Genomic DNA, 17727 nt, shown 5'->3' with positions numbered 1-17727 from the left:
AGGCATAGAGGATACTGTGACCTGCTTTCTGTCATTTGTTCTACCCATAGAATGTGAGTAGCATTTTCCTCTGTGACATTAACAATAACTAGAAGTCCTGTTCTCAGGGAGTCTAAAATTGAGTTGGACAGTTAAGACTACAGATACAAGAGACGTTTAGTGCCAAAGTGAGAGTGAAGAAGCAATACAGGAAAATAATCTGAGGGATGTCACAAAGTGCTAGATAGTTTGATGGCTAAATGAATAGTATAAGCAGGTATTTTTTTCACTTTCAAAATGTAATGTTCTTAGAAACATATTCCAAGTTGAGAAACATCATGTTTATTTTTTCACAGAATGTGATGGCAAGGAGAGAGAGATGGGGGGTGGAGGGAGAGAACAAATATGTAGTTAGAGTCCTGGCTTCAGGCTCAAGATCACTTGTTACCTAGAATAAATGTTATGGGCTGGACTGTGTCCCCTCAGAAAGATATGTTGAAGTCTCAACTCCCAGGCCCTCAGAATGTGACCTTATTTGGAAATAGGGTCTTACCTAATCAGAGATTATCAAGTTAAAATAAGGTCTCTAGAGTGGGAACTATTCCAAAATGATTGATGTTCTTATAAAAAGGAGAAATCTGGACGCAGAGAGATGTCTCACAACGAGGGAAGACAGTGTGAAGACACGAAGGGAGAAGATACCCACGTGACTGGAGTGAGGCAGCTCCAAACTAAGCAGTGCCAAGGATTGCCCACAAACACCAGAAGCTGAAAATGGCAGGGAAGTGTCTTTCTCTAGCACCTTCATAGAGACCCTACCGACAACTTGATTTCAGACTTCCAGCCTTCAGAACAATAAATTTCTGTTGTCTTAAGTGGATTAGTTTGTGGCATTTTGTTACAGAAGCCCTTGGAAACTAATAATGAACATTATGACAAGTAAAATTAAATCCTATTTGTTGTGCCACACAGAGGTTTTGTAGTGTGCTGAAACAAGACTTATGTAACCATGCCATTATTTTATTTTATCTTATTTTATTTTATTGTGTTATTTCATGTCATGTTATTCCATTGCATTGTGTTGCATTGCATTTTAGGGAATACTGGGAAAGGGACTCTGAATAGATGTAACACAATCTCTAGAAGCTGTCCACAATTAGAGGGACAGGCTCTCAGCAGCCAAGAACGCCAGGGAACGGACTGAGCAGCTCAGTTCATGCCCAGGCTTGGTCAGAATGAGGTGCATCTGGCAGCGAGCAACTGACGCCGACAACTTGTTACGCACTCTGAGACTGTTGTTGAACCTTATCGCAACCAGCTTCACTTGGCTGTAAATACTCAGCGTCTGGGCCGGTAAGAACCCATCCTGACAGTGCATGGGGGCAGTCTGCTCGTCACCAAGAGATGGTCTAGGTGGGAGGGTATAGCTCAAGCGGTAGAGCGCATGCTTAGCATGAACAAAGTCCTGAGTTCAATCCCCAGTACCTCCTCTAAAAATAAACGAATAAATAAACCTTATTACCTCCCTCAGCCAAAAAAAACCCACCAAAACATTAAAGATATGGTCTAATGGCTCCCTGGTGGTGGGGGTAGAGTGGACAAGCCCCTCTGTGTTCAAGATGGTGCAGCCTCACCCCTCCCCTCCTTGATGCATTCTTGATCTGTGTGATTTTTGCCCTGTCTCCCACTAAGTTCAGCTGGGTCTGGAGCTCTATGTGGACATCCAGCTGGGGCCTGGCCCTTTGTCTTCACAGGCATTGTGTGCGTCCTGTTCATTGTTGTACCTCCAGGGACGACCTGTGTCTGACATACAGGGACTCAAATTCTTATCATGTGAACAAATTGCCAGCCCTCCTTGCTATTGGCAAGACTTGTGCTTCCTTGCTACCAAATTTTCTACCACCTTCAGCCACTGCTTCAAGATGCCTTCAAAGATGAATTGGAGCAAAAATGCTGCTTCTCGTGTGACTTCCTTTCCTGGATTCTAACAGCTCTGAATGTCTTACCTACTCCTCTCGTCCTCTCTTCCCCTCACGTCCAAGTCCCAGTTGTCTCTGGGACCTTGTGACTAGGTCACTTTCCTGGACTCCAGTCCTATTCAGTGCCTCTAGCCCTGTTCCAGTTTCTTTGTAGTATTTACCCCACAAAGACTCCCTCACTCTTCACTTGCCCAAAAGAAAGGTCTTTGTTAAAGTCAGAAATTGATAGAATTGTTAAAAACACAGGAAATTAAATATATAAGTCATGATTCTATTTGTTTGGCAACAAAGTAAAAATGAACTATTTTGTTTAAGGTAGAAAACAGTATCAAGCAGTATCAGTCAGTAGAAGTGAGGTTAGCAAAATGGTGGAATAAATGGTCCCAGCTTCAGTTTCCTTCACAGAGAGACCAACTAGCAATTGAATAGAACAGGACGCCTTTGTGAAGATTCCAGAACCCAGGAGTGAGGCTGAAGCATACCCTTGGATCACAGAAACTAAGAAAAACTGCATTAGAAGGGTAAGAGCAGTACTTCACTTTGATAGCATCACCCCCCACTCCCCCGGGGCAGCATGGCTCTGCACCTGCAGGGTCCTGGGGCCTCAGTTCCTCCTGTGGGATAAAGAGAGTTCAAGGTGAACATCCAGCTTCTGCAGCATTTCAAGATGCTTCCAAGGAAGCCCACTTCAGTCTTGTCTCCCAGGAATCATTGGGGAATCTATAGGGTTAGACCACCAGGGATCAGTTGGAGATGGAGAAAGGGATGCGGCTCACAGCCAACAGCACATAGATCTTGGCTGACTATGTTCCTGCTGTTGGCAGTGCCTGAGCAGAGAGCCGAGCCAGCAGTCCTGCCCATCTACACAGCCCAGCTGGTGGACCTTTCTGACCAGGGAGCTAGATAAGTGGTTCTGCCCAGTTTGGATCCCCAGCCAGTGGGCTGTAGTTCTCATCCTGTTTCTCCACCTGGACAAGGTGCCAAGCCTCCAGCCCTGCCTGATTGCTAAGCATAACTTCCAGCCTTGCCTAACGAGAGCCTGGCAAGAGACCCCGATTAGCCTCTGAGCCCAGTTTATTGCCCTCCTTAGGCAGGGAGCAAAGCCAGCAGCCGAGCAGCAGAGCACAGCCTGTGGCCCCGCCCAACCCGGGAGGCTGGGCACTGACCCTACCCAGTGTCAGAGCCTAACACCCAGCTTGATTGCTAAGTGTAGTCAGTGGCCCAGCCTGATCGGGGAGCCATTCCAACAGCAGAGTACAGCCAGTGGCCTGTCCAGTTGTGCATGACAGCCTGTGGCCCTGTCTGATTATCCAGTTAAGCCAGCTGCATTTTATGAGGCTGGCATTACCCTGATATCAAAGCCAGGTAAGAACGATACAAGAAAATTAAATTACAGGCCAGTGTCCCTGAGGAACATGGAAGGCAAAACCATCAACAAAATGTTAGCAAATCAAATTCATCAGTATGTTAAAAGGATCATACACCATGATTAAGTGGAATTTATTCCAGGCATTTGCATAAATGTGATGGGGGCCAGAGTTGGCAAATGTGTGGCAAGAACCACTCCTCACTCCTGCAGTCTTGGCAGATATTGCTAATTCTGTAGGCTGCGCTTGTGCTCTGACCCTGAATTTAGTTCTATTTACTGTCATTTGCCCGGATTAAAACCTGTTTTCAATCTGGCATTGAGTCAGTGCCCCAGAACAGATCCAATGCTTGAAGACTGACTCACACTATCCAAATGCACAAGGGATCCCAGTGTCTAAACCATGAGTCCTCTTGCTAATAAGAGTGAGACACATAAGCCTGCATCAGTTCATGCCTGACCAGGAGAATCCCTAGTATCTACCTACACAGACGACAAGAACACCAGAACAGCACCAAATGAGCAGGAGCTCGGAGCAGGAGTGGTCTAACTTGCATAAACTTATCCACAATTTGGACACAACTATGGCTAAATTTATTTTTTTTTACATTTTAAAAAAATTGAAATATAATTAATACAGTTGACTGTCAGTTTACAATGGTATGTCAATTTCTGGTGTACAGCATAATGTTTCAGTCATACATATACATACATAGATTCTTTTTAATATTCCTTTTCATTATAGGTTACTATAAGATATTGAATATAGTTCCCTGTGCTGTACAGTAGGACCTTGTTTATCTATTTTATATATATTAGTTAGTATCTGCATATCTTGAACTCCCAGTTTATCCTTTCTCACCCTCTTTCTCTCTGGGTAACCATAATTTTGTGTTCTATGTCTGTGAGTCTGTTTCTGTTTTGTAAATAAGTTCGTTTATCTCATTTTTTTAGATTCCAGATACAAGTGACATCATATGATACTTTTTTTTCCCTCTTTCTAGCTTACTTCACTTAGGATGACAATCTCTAGGTCCATCCATGTTGCTGCAAATGGCATTATTTTATTCTTTTTTATCGCTGAGTAGTATTCTGTTGTATAAATATACCACAACTTCCTTATCTAGTCATCTGTCAATAGGCATTTAGGTTGTTTCCCTGTTTTGGCTATTGTAAATAGTGCTGCTATGAACATTGGGGTGCAAGTAGCTTTTTGAATTAGAGTTCCCTCTGGTTATATGCCCTGGAGTAGGACTGCTGGATCATATGATAAGTCTATGGTTAGTTTTTGGAGGAATGTCCATACTGTTTTCCATAATGGCTACACCAAACTACATTCCCACCAACAGTGTAGGAGGGTTGCCTTTTCTCCACACCGTCTCCAGCATTTATTGTTTGTGGACTTTTTAACAGTGGCCATTCCAACTGGAGGGAGGTGATACCTAATTGTAGTTTTTTTTTCCCATTTCATAACATCTTTATTTTACTCTGTTTCAAATTTCTTAGGCAAGCGAATTTGTCAAAATTCAAAGAAAGCTGAATTTGATTAAAGAAAATAACTTTCAGCATTTGTTCCAATGATGAATATATTCCGCTTGTGTTGCTAATTTATTTGATCTTTTCCTTTGAGATTCAATGAGGAAGGCAAGGATAATCCAACAATTGTACATAATTTCCATATGCCTTTATAATTTCTTTTAAACGGTTTTTTAAAAACATTTTTTTATTGAGTAGTAGTCATTTTACAATGCTGTGTCAAGTTCCAGTGTAGAGCACAATTTTTCAGTTATACATGAACATACATATATTCATTGTCACATTTTTTTTCGCTGTGAGCTACCACAATATCTTGTATATATTTCCCTGTGCTATATAGTATAATTTTGTTTATTCTACATTTTAAAATCCCAGTCAGTCCCTTCCCACCCTCTGCCCCCTTGGCAACCACAAGTTTGTATTCTATGTCTATGAGTCTGTTTCTGTTTTGTATTTGTTTTTGTTTTTTGTTTTGTTTTTTTTTTTTTTTTTGGATTCCACACATGAGTGATCTCATATGGTATTTTTCTTTCTCTTCCTGGCTTACTTCACTTAGAATGACATTCTCCAGGAACATCCATGCTGCTGCAAATGGCGTTATGTTGTTGGTTTTTGTGGCTGAATAGTATTCCATTGTATAAATATACCACATCTTTATCCAGTCATCTGTTGATGGACATCCAGGCTGTTTCCATGTCTTGGCTGTTGTAAATAATGCTGTTATGAACATTGGGGTGCAGGTGTCATTTTGAAGTAGGGTTCCTTCTGGATATATGCCCAGAAGTGGGATTCTTGAGTCCTATGGTAAGTCTATTCCCAGTCTTTTGAGGAATCTCCATACTGTTTTCCACAGTGGCTTTCCTTGCTTCCCTCTTCCACTCTTAATGACTTAGATGTCTTCTTTTACAATTTTGTGTTTATTCTATTTGTAATTCATGGTAGTTATCACCTTTGCAGTTATGAGTTTCTCATTTTTGTAGCATCCTGCTTCTTTTCTATTTAGAGTAGACCTGTCAATATTTCTTTTAGCATGGGTTTAGTGTTGCTAAACTCTTTTAGTTTTTGCTTGTCTATGAAGTTCTTTATCTCTCCTTCTATTCTAAAGGATAGCCTTGGTAGATAGAGTATCCTAGGCTGCATCTTTTTTTCATTCAGGACTTTGAATATATCTTGCCACTCCCTTCTGGCCTGTAGTGTTTGTGTAGAGAAATCAGCTGAAAGCCTTATGGGGGTTCCCTTGTAACTCACTCTGTGTTTTTCTCTTGCTGCCTTTAGGGTCATTTCTTTATCCTTCACTCTGGCCATTTTGATTACGATCTGTCTTGGTGTGGTTCTGTTTGGGTTCTTCCTGTTTGGGACCCTCTGAGCATCCTGTACTTGGATATCTGATTCCTTCTTTAGTTTAGGGAAGTTTTCAGTCATGATTTCTTCAAATACCTTTTCCATCCCCTTTGTTCTTTCTTTCCCTTCTGGAACCCCTATTATGCATAGATTGGCACGCTTTATATTATCCCATAGGTCCCTTATATTGTTTTCATCATTTTTTATTTGTTTTCTCTCAGCTCTTCTGATTGTGTTCTTTCTGTTGTCCTGTCTTCTAGGTCACTTATTCGTTCCTCTGCATTATCTAGTCTGCTTTGCACAGCCTTTAGGTCAGCTCTCATCTCAGCAAATGAGTTTACTAATTCTACTTGGTTCTTCTTTATAGCTTCTATTTCATTTTTGACATATTTTATATCTCTAAACACTATTTCTTTTAGTTCCTTCAGTACTTTGATCACTCCTTTTTTGAAATCTTGATCTAGTAGGCCATCAATGTCTATTTCCTTGATCATGCTTTCAGGGGATTTCTCTTGATCTTTTAATTGGGAGTGGTTCCTCTGCTTCTTCATATTGCTCATATCTCTCTGGCACTGTGGCCGGTGGGCAGGTGGGTCACTCCCCCTCCCGATGCCGCAGTCAGATGCTGAGCTTGGGCGAGGCAGGTGGGCGGATCTTGCTCCCTCCCAGCACCTTGGTCAGGTGCTGCGTTCCTGCCAAGAAGGCAGGTGGCTGCCCGCCCTCTCCCAGCGCCTTTGCTCCACTGCTTTGTTGGCGCTCCGTAGGCGGGCTCAGGGAAGACCGCGGAACAGCCCTGCCCCTGCTCTGTGCCAAATCTCAGCTCCTTGTTTGTCTTGGTGGCGTGAGTTCTCTAGGGTGCCAGGGCAGAAAGATCCTATCTGTGTCGGGCTGTAAACAAGTGTCAGTCCTGCCTAGGAGGTCGCAGAGCCCCCCAGGTGCGGATTCAGGGCTCGGCCCCACCCCCACCCGGGTGCTGCACACAGATGGCAGCTGTGGCTGTGCCTGCCTCTCTTCTTGCCAGAAGCGCCAGTAATGTCGCCGCAGGTCTGAGGAGACAAAGGCTACGGCACCCCTCCCCCCAGGGCACATCAGCCTTGTTGCTTTGCTTTTTTCGCAATTTATGGGGGACCGAGGTTGTTCTGCTCCATATCCCCTCCCAGACACAGCACGCAGCACCCTGGAGTGCCCCGGGGCTGCCTCAGTGCAGCCGCCCCCATCCTCCGACTGGCTCGGGCAGCCTGTTGCGGCCCCAGCTGCTGGCTTGTGTCTTGGGCTGGGTGTTACAGGGACCCTTTGTGCTCGTTCAACTTAGTTCTGTCAGTTAAGGGGTGCTCGGGGCAGATCTGAGCCTCGGAGGCTCCCCCTCCATCCCATTGGCCTCTCCGTTGGAGAGGGGGAGGTTCAGCGAACAAGCTGTAGTCCTCCTTTGCTGCTCCCTCCCCGTGGGACCAGTCCTACACTGTTTTGTTTTTAATTCTTTCTTTTTTCCTTTTCTCCGACCAGATTTTTGGCATCTTTGTCTTTCGAAGAGGGCGATGTTCTGTCAGAGTTCAGCAGGTGCTCTGGTTGGCTGAGTGAGTCCGTAGATGTGAGTTTTGGTGTATTTGTGGGAGAGGGTGAGCTACAAGTGTCCTTCTACTCTGCCATATTGGTTCTCTCCTCTAATTGTAGTTTTGATTTGCATTTCTCTGATAATTAGGGATATTGAGCATTTTTTTCTTGTGCCTATTGGCCATTTGTCTGTTCTTATTGGAGAAATGCTTGTTTAGGTCTCCTGAACTATGGCTAAGTTTTTTCGTGTTTAATTAACTGCTGAAGCACTTACTGCCTTATTTTCATTAATTCTTAGTATCTTTCCACTAGAATATTCCCCTCTTCCATAGTATGCCAGAACCTGGAGGCTTACTCAGTCCGGTAGACATACAGTCCAACAAGGATTCAGACTGGCTTTGCCATTCAGGTGAGTTTAGAACAGGGGTCTGATAAATCTGCTACTGTCATTGCTTTTTATGCAACTTAGGGTCACAGAGTTGTGCACTGTAGAGCATACACAGACAGATGAGTGGAAATGAAAATCCAGCCCATGCTTACTCTAGGACCACTAAGCTGTGCACCCAAGGAAAGGGATGCCTTCTTCTTCATTTTAAAATTTGCGTAAAGGCACTGTATAGGTAGCTCTGATCCTGGAGGTCACCAGTGGAAACTGGTCTTACTCAGAAGAACAGACCTGCTGGTACAGTTGATCCCATTTGCTGTGAAGTTCCCACGTGCACTGAGGGAAGACGATCTCCTCGCAGGAGCATTAGGTCAGGACTCTTTTGGAACCACCACCTCAGGGACCCAGCACCTCCAATACTTGCCTTCCTCTCTTTCTAGGGTCTACTTGGGTCACCAACTTTTCCTTTTCAACCCTTTCTCTGAACTGTGGGGGTTATGGGCTGAATGTGTGTCTCCCCAAATCTGTGTGGTTATGTTTGGAGATGGGGCCTTTGGGTGTTAATCAGGTCATAAGGATGGAGCTCTTATGAACGGAGTTATTACCCTTAAAAGAAGAGGCCAGAAAGCTAGCTCACTCTCTTCCTCCATGTGAGGATACAGAAAGAAGGGGGGCCTTACCAAGAACCCAAACATGCTGGCACCCAGTTCTCAAACTTTCAGCCTCTGGAACTGGGAGAAATAAATGTCTGTCATTTGAGCCACCCAGTCTATGGTAATTGTTACAGCAACCCGAGCTGACTAAGACAATGGGGCTCCTTATTTATAAGGGTGCCTTCTGCAGGGTTCACAGTTTATTTCCTTTTCCAGCCAATTCTAGTCTAGCTGGCAATTCCTAACTTCTGGTAGGGGCCAGGGTTGGAGGGTCCTGGCTACATTACTTAGGTGGTCTGAATGTCTAGGGGCATCTTCGGAGCCAGGCAGGCAGAACTGAGTATTGATTCCTGGTTACCCAATCAGCTGTGTGCCCCTGAGCAGAATTCTAAACCAGAGCCTCAGCTTTCTCTTCTGTCCAATGGCAATAATGAACCACAGAGAGTTGCGGCTGCATTAGATGACTGTATACAGTCCCAGGCATTATATTATGACCTTTAAAAACCTGTCACTATAATTGTTACCACTATTGCCCAGAAAGGCCTCAGCCAAGAGCAGAAGAAGGGCCTCGGTCTTCTGGTCCTTTTCTTCTCTGCATCCAGTGAGGAAGGGCTCTGGATGCCCTGGGATTTTCATCTCAGGATTTAAATGGTCACTGGAAGCTCTGGCCTGATCCCTCCGCAGTGTCTCGGAATCCGTGACTAACTGGCCCCTTCACATGAGCTGGTTCCTAAAGGAGTGATGTGGAGGGAGCCTTTCTCCCAGAAGGCAGAACAAAACCCACACAAAGGACTCGCGGCAGCGGCGGCGAGTGATGTGTCCTCCCTGGAGTGTGCGTCCTCCCTGCACGCTTTGTGCTCTGGTCCTGGTCCTTTTCTCTGCTGGGAGCAGGCCCCACTATGAGGGCCCAATGGTGGGTGGTCAGCTTTGTGACCAGGACACCCGAGTCCTGGGTGCAGAGTGCTGCTGAGAACCTGATCTCTCAATCCATTCTGCCCAGAACAACAGGATGCCATGGCATGGCAGGGAACCAAGTGGCCCAGAGAAACCCGGACACACTTGAACAGTAGCCCAGAACTCGGACAGAATCTGAATCTCCTTGGCACAGGCCTGGGTCATGGGTGGCTGCCAGGGCAGCCGTTCTCGTCCACACAGCGGCATGAGGAAGCAGGGAGCTGCTACATGATTTTAATTACTAGCTTCTCTCTGAGCTGGGCTGCTATTCAGCTGGGATTGGATGTTGGGGGGACTTACCTTTGCTCCTGTGTTTCCCCGCACCCGCACTGCCCAGAGCAAGTTGGAAAACAGTGGAGAAGGGGAAACAATCACAGTTCCAACAACAGCGACCTGGACTTGCACTGGGCAGGCACCCAGGTTGACCTGGGCTGAATTCTATTGCCGCCTTTCCTAGTGATGCCATCGGTAGTCACAGAACCCTCTAAGCGTTGGTTTTCTCTCTGGAGAGTGGGAACAAAAACATTGCCTGCTGTTCAGGGTTGGTCTGATCATTAGGAATCTTGTGTTTAGCTACTGGCAAAGGGCCAGGCTCACAGCAAGCTCCCAGGCAATGGGAGATATCCTTATTTCAACACTGTTACTTACAAACACTGAATAGGTCAGTCACTTGATCATTTTTGAATATCATCTCTAAAATGAGGACTCTGGTGTCTCCACATGGTGGTTGTTGAGTTGAGAGAGAATGTAAACAGCTTCCAGCAGAGCATCTGCTGCCTTCAAGACATTAGTAAATGTTAGTGAAATCTGAAAATCACATAGTCAGAGAACAATCCCCTCCTTAGCTGTGAATTTATTTCCCTTTAATATGAAGTTTGAGGAAGATCAAAGTCCTGTTGACTCTTTGAAGATTCTCCACTGTAAACTAATACTTGCAGCTGACTTTTAGGTCAGAGTGATATTATTTCTTCTGTGTGAGATTGTCATTTCCTTTCAGCTAAGGGAATAGTTTCAAACACAACTTCAAAGAGCAAGTCATGTACTTCCCTTGGAGAGCAGACTGGTCCTCAGTCCTGACTGATCTTCAGAACACCTGGCATGAGGGGAGGGCTGGAAAAACAGCCTCAGCTCCACCAATACTAGCTGAAGTGGTTGCTGCAGCCAGGCCAGGGATGGAGCCCAGTTTGGGAACCACTTTTGTGTGCTATGTGCATCTTGTGAGGGTACTGGAGGACTGGCTGTTTATTCTATTACCTGCTTGCTCCCCAGCCTCTGTCAATGCCTTTTTTGTTTTTCTATTTTCCTTATTCACATAACTTACAAAATGTTCAACTACAGCATATGAAAGACAGGGCTAATCTTGACACTGGACAAAATTATAGGATCATGTTTGATGAGAGAAAGGAAGAGATTCTTTTCTAAATATTAAAAAAATTTAAATATTTATACTCTATGTGGCAGTGAGTGGAGAAAATTGGCCTTTTGGCCATTAAAGTGTTTGATGTTAAGGTTAAAAAGCCTGTTTTAAGAAGGAACCTGGTGGGGAGAGTATAGCTCAGTGGTAGAGTGCATGCTTAGCATGCACAAGGTCCTGGGCTCAATCCCCAGTACCTCTGTTGAATAAATAAATAAACCTAATTATCTACCCACCACCAAAAAAAAAAAAAAAAAAAGAGAGAGAGGGAAAAAAGAGTAAATCTGGAAATGTGAATTACAGCCTTAGCCCTGCCAAAATGGGCAGGTTGCTTAAACCTCCCTGAATGTCAGTATTTTCCTCTATGAAATGAATATTGTGATGGCACTACTTGTCCCTCTTACTTCATTATGCTGTAGTGAGGAGTCAGGGCAATTGAAGCATTGGCAGTATTTTATAAAATGCAATGTAACAACGTAAAGAATCACAAGTTCTGCATCTGCCTCTAACTTGCCTTCTGATCTCAGGCAAGTTAATTTTCATTTTAGTCCCTCAGTTTCCCCACATGCAAAGTGGGACCAACAATGCTTAATGCTGACCTCACTGGGAGGTCATGATGACAAAGGTGAGGGCGTTTGGGAAAGCACTTGCAAAAGCTGGAACACTGTATTAAATTCCTGTAGTGTTATAGTCTCCACTTCATGAAGATAAAACAGAGATAGGGAGAGATGAAGTCCTACTGAACATTCAGGCCAGAGCCAGGGTTTTGGCCTGGCGTAGACGGCTCAGCGTCTCTGCCTCCAGTAGGCATCCTCCATGCCCTGCTTAACTGCACTGACCTCTCTTTTCTCTCAGTTGCTAATCTTCCTGAGGTATAGGCAGGCCCAGACTCATTCTTTGGATGAGGCCAGGAAGAATAGGGCCATTTATGTCTCTGCTCAGATGACTGGAAAATCCTTTTATCCTGCTTCACTGAAAAGCATCTCAAATCAAAACTTTCGGCATCTGACGGCCTAAAGAGCCACCTAGTGATGACACGTGCAAAGGACTCCATCTTTTGTCGGTAGCTTTATTGGCATAAGGATAATAGGAATGGATTTGTTTTCTTCCTCTCTTAAATTTGTGCCTACCCTGCAACCACCAGATGGAGACTGACGTAACTGTCCACCTTCTCTGCTTATAAACAGATGGCAGAGTGAAGCAGGATGAACGCTGGGAACCCCTTGCAGACCTGAACTGCAACAAAGCATGGCTTCCACTCTCAGCTCCCAGTTTGTAGTTAGATGTGTGCATGTGACTAAGTTTTAGGTGATGGATTGTGAATGAAAGTCATATGCTTCAGTTGTATGTTGGGCCCCTAGAACTTCCCATGTGTGATCTCCATGCTTTTTCTCCTTTGTGCTTTGATGCAGATGGGCATGGCAATCTTGGAATTCTTGTGTTGAAGGTGGAGCCACAGAGGGAAGGAATCTTGAGTCTCCAAGTCATCACTTAGAGGAGAGCTGCCAGCCAGTGAAGAAAATCTCTTTTGGACTTTATACAAGTAAGAAATAAACCTCTCTTATGCTTGAGTTGTAACTCAGCTTTGCATTTGTTTGTTACAGAAGTTATGGTGAACTTAACCAATACAGGTGTGTGTGTGCTGGTTGTGCTAATCAGATCAACCATGGGAATTCAAGACAGGTTTACTATGAAGCCAGTGAAACTCTATCTTTAGGGCTCTTCACTTGCACAAGACCCTTCCAAGGCCAAGGGTGTGTGTATCTGTGTGTGTGAATGTGTGTTCATATGGTTATATTTTGTGCCATTTGCAGAAGGTATTCTCAACTGCATGCAATTGGTAAGGATGGCTGTCTCCTACCTTTTCAACTTCCCCTCCATCACACTTTACTTTGTATTGGATGCTACTGGAGAGGCCATGGGATTTTTTGGATCCATCTAATGGGAAGTTGTGTGGGATGCATTTGGTTTGAGTTTGGTGAATATGTTTATGTGGTCTTTTCTCTCTTCCATGGAGAATTAAGTTATTGCTAGCTGTTTAGCATAGCAGTGGTTTCCAGGAGTATTCATACACTCACTGTGCAGTTGTTAAAAGAAGGTGCCTGGTTAGAGGTTGTATTGCAATAGAATCTGTTCTAAAGTGCCTGGTCCAGGAAAAATATGAGTAGTAGAGAAGAAACAAAGTTTGATATGTATGGAGTCAGAAGATGGTCTGTAGAAATTTCTTCTAATCTATTGAATGTATAAAACTAGAGAATATTCAGCTCTCATTGATGCTTTGTTAAACTTGAATTTCTCTCGTCAGAAATATACTTGATAATTTTTAAAAAGCATATATAATCCTAAACACTTTACATGTCTCCCCTTTTTGATGTAAATAGTTTAATTGATAAAACTTTAATATACATTTAAAGGGCATTTCTGAAAGATGTTTTGGAACACTTCAAAACAGTTGAATTACAGAAATTACAGACTTCTGAGTTTACCTTACTTTGACAACTTTAAATTTAGTTATTTTCAAGGAACTGAGAGAAAATACAGATAAAAGTAACAGAATATCAAATATGAAAGCAATAAATAAGATGAGGAAAATAATAAAAATTATTATGACTATAAGAAGTTATTTGAAACAAATTTTTTTTTTCAGATCATGCCCAAAATAGTAGTTCACTAGAAGAAAGAAATTGCAAATAGAAGTAACTAGTAGTCTCTTGGATTATTTGGTAATCCATTTGCTAAAGAGTAGTGAATTATATGAACATATCAGAAAAGATTTAAATTTCTTGATAATTTGACACAATATTCAGACATTGAAAAAATGATATAAAGCTCAAAATCTCCATGACAGCAAGAATATTGACAGCAAACTGGTTAATGAACATGATAATTCAAGGATGATTTAAGACTAGTCACTGCACACAGAAAAATTGTGAAATACTTTGAAATCTTAAAGTTCACACATGAAAGAAAATTAATAGAGGTTTTCCCAAATTTTGACAGCAATTCTAAAATTTCACATGACACTATCAATAACAATTTGTGAAGGTGAAAAATACTTTCCTAAAATATAGAGAAAAAAAATCACTCATGCTAGAGGAAAGACTAAATTGTCTATTTTCTCCATAGAAAATAATATTGCAATATCATTGCCATATGATGGTGCAATTAACAAAAACATAGTCAAAATGTAGGACAAAAGCATTTTAAGAGCAGTGAAGAAAAATACTAATTTACTTTTTAGAATTTTGTGATGTTTGTGGCATTTGATAGCTTTCATAAATCTGTTATTTGGTGTGATTTTTAAAAATTTGAAATAAATTCTTGTATAGTGATTAATTTTGTGATTATAAGTTTGGATTCTGTGTCTTGATAGGGTCCTAAATTTATATAAGCTATTCTCCACAAGATCCCAATTCATGCTTGGGCCTGGAACCTGTTGGTACCTTCCTTGAGTGAGGCTCTGGGAGACTGACTTCAGCCTGTGATCTCAATGTCCTGACCAGTGGGAGGCGCTGGTAGGAGGAAACCATGTGGGTCTTTGATTCTGGCAGCAGCTGTGTTCCTCTTTGGCTATATACTAGTTTTTTATTGCTGCTGTAACAAATCACCACATTTAGTGACAAAACAACACCCGTTTATTGGAGCACAGTTCTGGAGCTCAGAAGTATGGGTAGGCTTAACTGGGTTCTCTGTTCAGGGTCTCCTAAGCCTGAAATCAAAGTGTCAGCTGGGTTGGGTTGTTATCTGGTGGCTCTGGGTGGAGGCTGGGATGTCTACTTCCAAGCTCATTGAGGCTGGCAGATTCAAGTTCCCACCCTTATAGGACTGAGGTCCCATTTCCTGGCTGGCTGTCAGCCCAGCTCCCCTCTTCCCCCTACAAGCTGTCCACATTCCTTTACAAGTAGCTCCTCCGTTTTCAAGCCAGCAGTGACTTTGATGGCTAGCTTGTCAAGTCCTCACGGTTTGAGTCTTTCTCCTTCTTCTTTTACTAGCTAGATAAAGTTCTCTGCTTTTAAATGCTTATGTAATTAGATTAAGCCTATCTGGATAATTTCCCTTATTTAAGGCCACTGGATATTTTGATAGGATATTTGGATATTTTGATAATTTTAATCTACATTAAATATGTAGATTGCTTTGGATAGTCTGACCATTTTAACAATATTAATTCTTCCAATTCATGAACACCGGTTATCTTTTATTTCTTTGTATAGTCTTCAATTTATTTCATCAGTGTTTTGTAGTTTTCAGAGTATAAGTCTTTAACCTCCTTGGTTAAGTTTATTCCTAGGTATTTTATTCTTTTTGATGCAGTTTTAAGTGGGATTGTTTTCTTGCTTTCTCTTTCTGATTGTTCATTATTAGTATGTAGAAAAGCAACTGATTTCTATATATTAATCTTGTATCCTGAAAGTTTACTGAACTCATTTATTAGTTCTAGTAATTTTTTTGGTGGAGACGTTAGGGTTTCCTGTATATAGTATCATGTTATCTGGAAATAGTGACCATTTCACTAATGCCTTTCCAATTTGGATGCTTTTTATTTCTTTTTATTGTCTGATTGCTGTGGCTAGGACTTCTTTTATTAAATACTATGTTACTATGTTAAATAGAAGTGGCAAGAGTGGACGCCCTTGTCTTGTTCCTGATTTTAGAGGAAAAGCTTTCAGCTTTTTACCATTGAGTATGATGTTAGTTAGTTGTGGGTTTGTTGTATTATAAATGGCCTTTATTATATTGAGATGTGTTCCCTCTATCCTACTTTGATAAGAGATTTTTTTTTATCATGAATGAATGTTGAATTTTGTCAAATGATTTTTCTGCATCTATTGAGATAATCATGTGATTTTTATCCTTTGTTTTATTAATGTGGTGTATCATATTGATTGATTTGCAAATGTTGAACCATCCTTGCATCCCTGGAATAAATCTTACTTGGTTATGGTGTATGATCCTTTTAATATATCATTGAATTTGGTTTACTAACTAATATCAATGTTTGTTGAGGAGTTTTACATCTGTACTCATCAAAGATATTGGCTTGTAATTTTCCTGTTTTGTAGTCTTTGATCTTGGTATCAGGTTAATGGTGGCCTCAAAGAATGATTTTAGAAGTGTTACCTCCTCTTCCAATTTTGTAGGATGGTTTTAGAAGGATAGGTATTAGCTCTTCTTTGTCTGATTGGTAGAATTCTCCTGTGAAGCTTCCTGGTCCTGGACTTCAGTTTACTGGGAGTTTTCTTATTACTAATTCAATTTCACTTCTAGTGATTGGTCTGTTCAGATTGTCCATTTCTTCCTGATTCACACTTGGAAGAGGATATGTTTCCAGAAATTTATCTATTTCTTCTAGGTTGTCCAGTCTCTTGGCATGTAACTGTTTATTGTATTCTCTTATGATTTTTTATATCTCTGTTATTAGTTTTAATTTCTCCTCTTTCATTTCTTATTTTGTTTATTTAGGTCCTCTCTCTGTTTTTCTTAATGAGCCTGGCCATATGCTTATTAATTTTGTTTATCTTTTCAAAAAACCAGCTCTAGATTTCATTGACCTTTTCTGTTGCTTTTTGTGTCTTTTTTTATTTATTTCCTCTCTGATCTTTATGGTTTCCTTCCTTCTGCTGACTTGGGGCTTTGTTTGTTTATTTTTCTAACTTCTGTCGATGGTAGGTTAGGTTATCTGAGTTTTCTCTTATTTCTTGAGGAGGAGGTAATTTGGATTATTTATTTATTTATTTTAATGGAGGTACTGGGGATTGAACCCAGGACCTCATGCATGCTAAGAACACTCTACTCTGAGCTATACCCTCCCCTTCTTGTTTCTTGAGATAGGCCTTTATTGCTATAAACTTCCCTCTTAGAACTAATTTTTTACTGTATTCCATAGATTTTGAAAAGTTGTGTTTTTATCTTCATTTGTCTTGAGGTATTTTGTGATTTCCTCTTTGATTTCTTCATCAACCCATTGGTTTTTTAGTAGCCATATTGTTTATTATCCATGTGTTTGTGTTTCTCCCAATTTTCTTCCTGTAATTGATATCTAGTTTAACATCCTTATGGTCATAACAAATGCTTTATATAACTTCTGTCCTCTTAAATCTGTTGAGATGTGTTTTGTGGCCTAGTATGTGATCTGTCCTGGAGAATGTTCCATGTGTACCTGAAAAGAATGTGTACTCTTCTGTTTTTGGATGGAGTGTCCTATAGGAATCTATTAAGTCCAACTGGTCTAATGTGTCAATTATAAGACCACTGTTTCCTCATTGATTCTCTGAATAATCTTTACACTGATGTAAGTGGGGTGTTAAAGTCCCCTTCTATTATTATCAGTTTCTCTCTTTATGTCTGTTAATATTTCCTTTCTATAACTAGGTACTCCTATATTAGGTGCATATATATTAAGAGATGTTATATCTTCTTATATTAATACCTTTATCATTATATGATGCCCTTCTTTGTCTTTGTTATAGACTTTGTTTTAAAGCCTACTTTGTCTAGATATGAGTATTGCTTATCCTACTTTTCTGTTGCTTCCATTTGCATGAAATGTCTTTTTCTATGTTGTCACT

At 41.6% G+C, this 17727-nt stretch overlaps 1 long non-coding RNA gene across 1 annotated transcript; it reads left to right on the top strand.

Annotated features, from left to right (window-relative positions):
- The first annotated feature begins 1065 nt into the window (after nt 1–1065).
- LOC116666399 lies at nt 1066–12703 on the top strand. The gene is made up of 3 exons (XR_004323224.1): nt 1066–1332; nt 2364–2479; nt 12571–12703. It is a non-coding gene; the product is annotated as an uncharacterized LOC116666399 (long non-coding RNA).
- Nucleotides 12704–17727: the final 5024 nt, after the last annotated feature.

The sequence above is a fragment of the Camelus ferus genome, chromosome 10 (assembly GCF_009834535.1).
Source record: "Camelus ferus isolate YT-003-E chromosome 10, BCGSAC_Cfer_1.0, whole genome shotgun sequence".
Taxonomy (NCBI): domain Eukaryota; kingdom Metazoa; phylum Chordata; class Mammalia; order Artiodactyla; family Camelidae; genus Camelus; species Camelus ferus.
This window is presented reverse-complemented; position numbering and strand designations above follow the sequence as displayed.